The sequence below is a fragment of the Amia ocellicauda genome, chromosome 8, assembly GCF_036373705.1.
Source record: "Amia ocellicauda isolate fAmiCal2 chromosome 8, fAmiCal2.hap1, whole genome shotgun sequence".
In the NCBI taxonomy this organism is placed as follows: Eukaryota; Metazoa; Chordata; class Actinopteri; order Amiiformes; family Amiidae; genus Amia; species Amia ocellicauda.
The window spans coordinates 8,149,284-8,156,783 of record NC_089857.1 but is presented as its reverse complement, the minus strand read 5'-3'; the positions used below and the strand labels follow the sequence as shown (position 1 = coordinate 8,156,783).

The following is a 7,500-nucleotide window of genomic DNA, read 5'->3' as shown; positions in this document are numbered from 1 at the left end:
TATTGGGTTCTGGTGTATTGAAATACAGGAGCTGCTGGATTTGTGTGTTTTCTTACCCCCTCACCATAGTTTGTCAAATGTTTAAACAACTGAACTTATATTCAAGGTTTGATTCTCTTCATATGTTTTACTGGTTTACATTTGTCTCAGCAACCTGTTGAATGATTCTTCTGCTTTCAAAACAAAATGACAACAGGATGAATGCACACACTTGAAAATACAATACATGCAATGTTATGCATCATAGTGATGCAACCTCCTTTCAGTTTCATACTGCATGTCAATTGAAATCCTTACTGAAATGCACACCTTCTCAAGATTGCGCTTGACTGGCGTGTCAGGCACTCAATTACAGCTGTTTTATCAAGACAATGTGTTCGTTTTGTAATATATAGTTCCGGTCTGGTGTGGCACCCCAGCTAACGCACAACGTTGCCACAATGTTGCCACAACGTGGCGTGTTAGCAGGGACTGTCTGCGGCGCGCTGGTGTGTCCCAGGCTTTAGAGAAGAGAGACAGTTCAACTGTAAGTATGAACGGCAGAAACGGATATTGCCTTCCCTTTAAGTAGAGCGTCAGGGACAGCCTTCCTGGCTTACGGCCCTACTAGCCTGAATACGCCCGATCTCGTCCGATCTCGGAAGCTAAGCAGGCTCGTTCCTGGTCAGTACTTGCATGGGAGACCGCCTGGGAATACCAGGTGCTGTAAGCTTTTGCATCTTTTACACACCAGAGGGCGACAAATCACGAGTTTTAACTTTGGATACACGCAATTTCATCATTATTTCAGATTTGACTTCCCCAAATACACAGGCATACAATAGATCTTGTTCTCCAACGTAAACGGTCCCTAGTAACTAGGGTACATTCGTAAATAAATTGAGCATCATGGCTAGAAGTGACTAAATGTTGCCTAATCTTTCTCATCGAGAAATGACACAATTACAGCAACACAAAAAGGAACTCCACCGGACAAAGTTCAGTGCTCACAAGGAGCCTCATTCAACACACACGGTTCCATTCCCATTCATGCAAAGCACGAAAGTGTAAAACTTGGGAACATACTTGAGAGCAAAGATCACATTCAATCTCATTCAAGGCACGGATGTGAATGCAACGGGATGAAATTACTGAAATGATGCCTGCCCTCGAACTGTGATGATGGACTACCCGACTCGCCAATAATATTGGGTTCTGGTGTATTGAAATACAGGAGCTGCTGGATTTGTGTGTTTTCTTACCCCCTCACCATAGTTTGTCAAATGTTTAAACAACTGAACTTATATTCAAGGTTTGTTTCTCTTCATATGTTTTACTGGTTTACATTTGTCTCAGCAACCTGTTGAATGATTCTTCTGCTTTCAAAGCAAAATGACAACAGGATGAATGCACACACTTGAAAATACAATACATGCAATGTTATGCATCATAGTGATGCAACCTCCTTTCAGTTTCATACTGCATGTCAATTGAAATCCTTACTGAAATGCACACCTTCTCAAGATTGCGCTTGACTGGCGTGTCAGGCACTCAATTACAGCTGTTTTATCAAGAGAATGTGTTCGTTTTGTAATATATAGTTCCGGTCTGGTGTGGCACCCCAGCTAACGCACAACGTTGCCACAACGTTTCGTGTTAGCAGGGACTGTCTGCGGCGCGCTGGTGTGTCCCGGACTTTAGAGTAGAGAGACAGTTCAACTGCAAGTATGAGCGGCAGAAACGGATATTGCCTTCCCTTTATGTAGAGCATCAGGGACAGCCTGCCCGGCTTACGGCCATACTAGCCTGAATACGCCCGATCTCGTCCGATCTCGGAAGCTAAGCAGGCTCCGGCCTGGTCAGTACTTGGATGGGAGACTGCCTGCGAATACCAGGTGCTGTAAGCTTTTCCATCTTTTACACACCAGAGGGCGACAAATCACGAGTTTTAACTTTGGATACACGCAATTTCATCATTATTTCAGATTTGACTTCCCCAAATACACAGGCATACAATAGATCTTGTTCTCCAACGTAAACGGTCCCTAGTAACTAGGGTACATTCGTAAATAAATTGAGCATCATGGCTAGAAGTGACTAAATGTTGCCTAATCTTTCTCATCGAGAAATGACACAATTACAGCAACACAAAAAGGAACTCCACCGGACAAAGTTCAGTGCTCACAAGGAGCCTCATTCAACACACACGGTTCCATTCCCATTCATGCAAAGCACGAAAGTGTAAAACTTGGGAACATACTTGAGAGCAAAGATCACATTCAATCTCATTCAAGGCACGGATGTGAATGCAACGGGATGAAATTACTGAAATGATGCCTGCCCTCGAACTGTGATGATGGACTACCCGACTCGCCAATAATATTGGGTTCTGGTGTATTGAAATACAGGAGCTGCTGGATTTGTGTGTTTTCTTACCCCCTCACCATAGTTTGTCAAATGTTTAAACAACTGAACTTATATTCAAGGTTTGTTTCTCTTCATATGTTTTACTGGTTTACATTTGTCTCAGCAACCTGTTGAATGATTCTTCTGCTTTCAAAACAAAATGACAACAGGATGAATGCACACACTTGAAAATACAATACATGCAATGTTTTGCATCATAGTGAAGCAACCTCCTTTCAGTTTCATACTGCATGTCAATTGAAATCCTTACTAAAATGCACACCTTCTCAAGATTGCGCTTTACTGGCGTGTCAGGAACTCAATTACAGCTGTATTATCAAGACAATGTGTTCGTTTTGTAAAATATAGTTCCGGTCTGGTGTGGCACCCCAGCTAACGCACAACGTTGCCACAACGTTTCGTGTTAGCAGGGACTGTCTGCGGCGCGCTGGTGTGTCCCGGACTTTAGAGTAGAGAGACAGTTCAACAGCAAGTATGAGCGACAGAAACGGATATTGCCTTCCCTTTAAGTAGAGCGTCAGGGACAGCTTCCCTGGCTTACGGCCATACTAGCCTGAATACGCCCGATCTCGTCCGATCTTGGAAGCTAAGCAGGCTCGGGCCTGGTCAGTACTTGGATGGGAGACCGCCTGGGAATACCAGGTGCTGTAAGTTTTTGCATCTTTTACACACCAGAGGGCAACAAATCACGAGTTTTAACTTTGGATACACGCAATTTCATCATTATTTCAGATTTGACTTCCCCAAATACACAGGCATACAATAGATCTTGTTCTCCAACGTAAACGGTCCCTAGTAACTAGGGTACATTCGTAAATAAATTGAGCATCATGGCTAGAAGTGACTAAATGTTGCCTAATCTTTCTCATCGAGAAATGACACAATTACAGCAACACAGAAAGGAACTCCACCGGACAAAGTTCAGTGCTCACAAGGAGCCTCATTCAACACACACGGTTCCATTCCCATTCATGCAAAGCACGAAAGTGTAAAACTTGGGAACATACTTGAGAGCAAAGATCACATTCAATCTCATTCAAGGCACGGATGTGAATGCAACGGGATGAAATTACTGAAATGATGCCTGCCCTCGAACTGTGATGATGGACTACCCGACTCGCCAATAATATTGGGTTCTGGTGTATTGAAATACAGGAGCTGCTGGATTTGTGTGTTTTCTTACCCCCTCACCATAGTTTGTCAAATGTTTATACAACTGAACTTATATTCAAGGTTTGTTTCTCTTCATATGTTTTACTGGTTTACATTTGTCTCATCAACCTGTTGAATGATTCTTCTGCTTTCAAAACAAAATGACAACAGGATGAATGCACACACTTGAAAATACAATACATGCAATGTTATGCATCATAGTGATGCAACCTCCTTTCAGTTTCATACTGCATGTCAATTGAAATCCTTACTGAAATGCACACCTTCTCAAGATTGCGCTTGACTGGCGTGTCAGGCACTCAATTACAGCTGTTTTATCAAGACAATGTGTTCGTTTTGTAAAATATAGTTCCGGTCTGGTGTGGCACCCCAGCTAACGCACAACGTTGCCACAACGTTTCGTGTTAGCAGGGACTGTCTGCGGCGCGCTGGTGTGTCCCGGACTTTAGAGTAGAGAGACAGTTCAACTGCAAGTATGAGCGGCAGAAACGGATATTGCCTTCCCTTTAAGTAGAGCGTCAGGGACAGCTTCCCCGGCTTACGGCCATACTAGCCTGAATACGCCCGATCTCGTCCGATCTCGGAAGCTAAGCAGGCTCGGGCCTGGTCAGTACTTGGATGGGAGACCGCCTGGGAATACCAGGTGCTGTAAGCTTTTGCATCTTTTACACACCAGAGGGCGACAAATCACGAGTTTTAACTTTGGATACACGCAATTTCATCATTATTTCAGATTTGACTTCCCCAAATACACAGGCATACAATAGATCTTGTTCTCCAACGTAAACGGTCCCTAGTAACTAGGGTACATTCGTAAATAAATTCAGCATCATGGCTAGAAGTGACTAAATGTTGCCTAATCTTTCTCATCGAGAAATGACACAATTACAGCAACACAAAAAGGAACTCCACCGGACAAAGTTCAGTGCTCACAAGGAGCCTCATTCAACACACACGGTTCCATTCCCATTCATGCAAAGCACGAAAGTGTAAAACTTGGGAACATACTTGAGAGCAAAGATCACATTCAATCTCATTCAAGGCACGGATGTGAATGCAACGGGATGAAATTACTGAAATGATGCCTGCCCTCGAACTGTTATGATGGACTACCCGACTCGCCAATAATATTGGGTTCTGGTGTATTGAAATACAGGAGCTGCTGGATTTGTGTGTTTTCTTACCCCCTCACCATAGTTTGTCAAATGTTTAAACAACTGAACTTATATTCAAGGTTTGTTTCTCTTCATATGTTTTACTGGTTTACATTTGTCTCAGCAACCTGTTGAATGATTCTTCTGCTTTCAAAACAAAATGACAACAGGATGAATGCACACACTTGAAAATACAATACATGCAATGTTATGCATCATAGTGATGCAACCTCCTTTCAGTTTCATACTGCATGTCAATTGAAATCCTTACTGAAATGCACACCTTCTCAAGATTGCGCTTGACTGGCGTGTCAGGCACTCAATTACAGCTGTATTATCAAGACAATGTGTTCGTTTTGTAAAATATAGTTCCGGTCTGGTGTGGCACCCCAGTTAACGCACAACGTTGCCACAACGTTTCGTGTTAGCAGGGACTGTCTGCGGCGCGCTGGTGTGTCCCGGACTTTAGAGTAGAGAGACAGTTCAACTGCAAGTATGAGCGGCAGAAACGGATATTGCCTTCCCTTTAAGTAGAGCATCAGGGACAGCCTCCCCGGCTTACGGCCATACTAGCCTGAATACGCCCGATCTCGTCCGATCTCGGAAGCTAAGCAGGCTCCGGCCTGGTCAGTACTTGGATGGGAGACCGCCTGGGAATACCAGGTGCTGTAAGCTTTTGCATCTTTTACACACCAGAGGGCGACAAATCACGAGTTTTAACTTTGGATACACGCAATTTCATCATTATTTCAGATTTGACTTCCCCAAATACACAGGCATACAATAGATCTTGTTCTCCAATGTAAACGGTCCCTAGTAACTAGGGTACATTCGTAAATAAATTGAGCATCATGGCTAGAAGTGACTAAATGTTGCCTAATCTTTCTCATCGAGAAATGACACAATTACAGCAACACAAAAAGGAACTCCACCGGACAAAGTTCAGTGCTCACAAGGAGCCTCATTCAACACACACGGTTCCATTCCCATTCATGCAAAGCACGAAAGTGTAAAACTTGGGAACATACTTGAGAGCAAAGATCACATTCAATCTCATTCAAGGCACGGATGTGAATGCAACGGGATGAAATTACTGAAATGATGCCTGCCCTCGAACTGTGATGATGGACTACCCGACTCGCCAATAATATTGGGTTCTGGTGTATTGAAATACAGGAGCTGCTGGATTTGTGTGTTTTCTTACCCCCTCACCATAGTTTGTCAAATGTTTAAACAACTGAACTTATATTCAAGGTTTGTTTCTCTTCATATGTTTTACTGGTTTACATTTGTCTCAGCAACCTGTTGAATGATTCTTCTGCTTTCAAAACAAAATGACAACAGGATGAATGCACACACTTGAAAATACAATACATGCAATGTTATGCATCATAGTGATGCAACCTCCTTTCAGTTTCATACTGCATGTCAATTGAAATCCTTACTGAAATGCACACCTTCTCAAGATTGCGCTTGACTGGCGTGTCAGGCACTCAATTACAGCTGTTTTATCAAGACAATGTGTTCGTTTTGTAAAATATAGTTCCGGTCTGGTGTGGCACCCCAGCTAACGCACAACGTTGCCACAACGTTGCCACAACGTGGCGTGTTAGCAGGGACTGTCTGCGGCGCACTGGTGTGTCCCGGGCTTTAGAGTAGAGAGACAGTTCAACTGTAAGTATGAACGGCAGAAAAGGATATTGCCTTCCCTTTAAGTAGAGCGTCAGGGACAGCCTCCCTGGCTTACGGCCATACTAGCCTGAATACGCCCGATCTCGTCCGATCTCGGAAGCTAAGCAGGCTCTGGCCTGGTCAGTACTTGGATGGGAGACCGCCTGGGAATACCAGGTGCTGTAAGCTTTTGCATCTTTTACACACCAGAGGGCGACAAATCACGAGTTTTAACTTTGGATACACGCAATTTCATCATTATTTCAGATTTGACTTCCCCAAATACACAGGCATACAATAGATCTTGTTCTCCAACGTAAACGGTCCCTAGTAACTAGGGTACATTCGTAAATAAATTGAGCATCATGGCTAGAAGTGACTAAATGTTGCCTAATCTTTCTCATCGAGAAATGACACAATTACAGCAACACAAAAAGGAACTCCACTGGACAAAGTTCAGTGCTCACAAGGAGCCTCATTCAACACACACGGTTCCATTCCCATTCATGCAAAGCACGAAAGTGTAAAACTTGGGAACATACTTGAGAGCAAAGATCACATTCAATCTCATTCAAGGCACGGATGTGAATGCAACGGGATGAAATTACTGAAATGATGCCTGCCCTCGAACTGTGATGATGGACTACCCGACTCGCCAATAATATTGGGTTCTGGTGTATTGAAATACAGGAGCTGCTGGATTTGTGTGTTTTCTTACCCCCTCACCATAGTTTGTCAAATGTTTATACAACTGAACTTATATTCAAGGTTTGTTTCTCTTCATATGTTTTACTGGTTTACATTTGTCTCAGCAACCTGTTGAATGATTCTTCTGCTTTCAAAACAAAATGACAACAGGATGAATGCACACACTTGAAAATACAATACATGCAATGTTATGCATCATAGTGATGCAACCTCCTTTCAGTTTCATACTGCATGTCAATTGAAATCCTTACTGAAATGCACACCTTCTCAAGATTGCGCTTGACTGGCGTGTCAGGCACTCAATTACAGCTGTTTTATCAAGACAATGTGTTCGTTTTGTAAAATATAGTTCCGGTCTGGTGTGGCACCCCAGCTAACGCACAACGTT

At 43.2% G+C, this 7,500-nt stretch overlaps 6 non-coding genes across 6 annotated transcripts; all 6 read left to right on the top strand.

Moving 5' to 3' along the window:
• The first annotated feature begins 593 nt into the window (after positions 1-593).
• LOC136757557 (5S ribosomal RNA) lies at positions 594-712 on the top strand. The gene has a single exon (XR_010819549.1). It is a non-coding gene; the product is annotated as a 5S ribosomal RNA (ribosomal RNA).
• A 1,055-nt stretch (positions 713-1,767) lies between these two features.
• On the top strand, positions 1,768-1,886 carry LOC136757234 (5S ribosomal RNA). Its single transcript, XR_010819272.1, has one exon. It is a non-coding gene; the product is annotated as a 5S ribosomal RNA (ribosomal RNA).
• A 1,055-nt stretch (positions 1,887-2,941) lies between these two features.
• Positions 2,942-3,060, top strand: LOC136756909 (5S ribosomal RNA). The gene has a single exon (XR_010818961.1). It is a non-coding gene; the product is annotated as a 5S ribosomal RNA (ribosomal RNA).
• A 1,055-nt stretch (positions 3,061-4,115) lies between these two features.
• LOC136757863 (5S ribosomal RNA) lies at positions 4,116-4,234 on the top strand. The gene has a single exon (XR_010819679.1). It is a non-coding gene; the product is annotated as a 5S ribosomal RNA (ribosomal RNA).
• Positions 4,235-5,289: 1,055 nt separating this feature from the next.
• On the top strand, positions 5,290-5,408 carry LOC136756461 (5S ribosomal RNA). The gene has a single exon (XR_010818544.1). It is a non-coding gene; the product is annotated as a 5S ribosomal RNA (ribosomal RNA).
• Positions 5,409-6,474: 1,066 nt separating this feature from the next.
• Positions 6,475-6,593, top strand: LOC136756107 (5S ribosomal RNA). The gene has a single exon (XR_010818210.1). It is a non-coding gene; the product is annotated as a 5S ribosomal RNA (ribosomal RNA).
• The last annotated feature ends 907 nt before the right edge of the window (positions 6,594-7,500 follow it).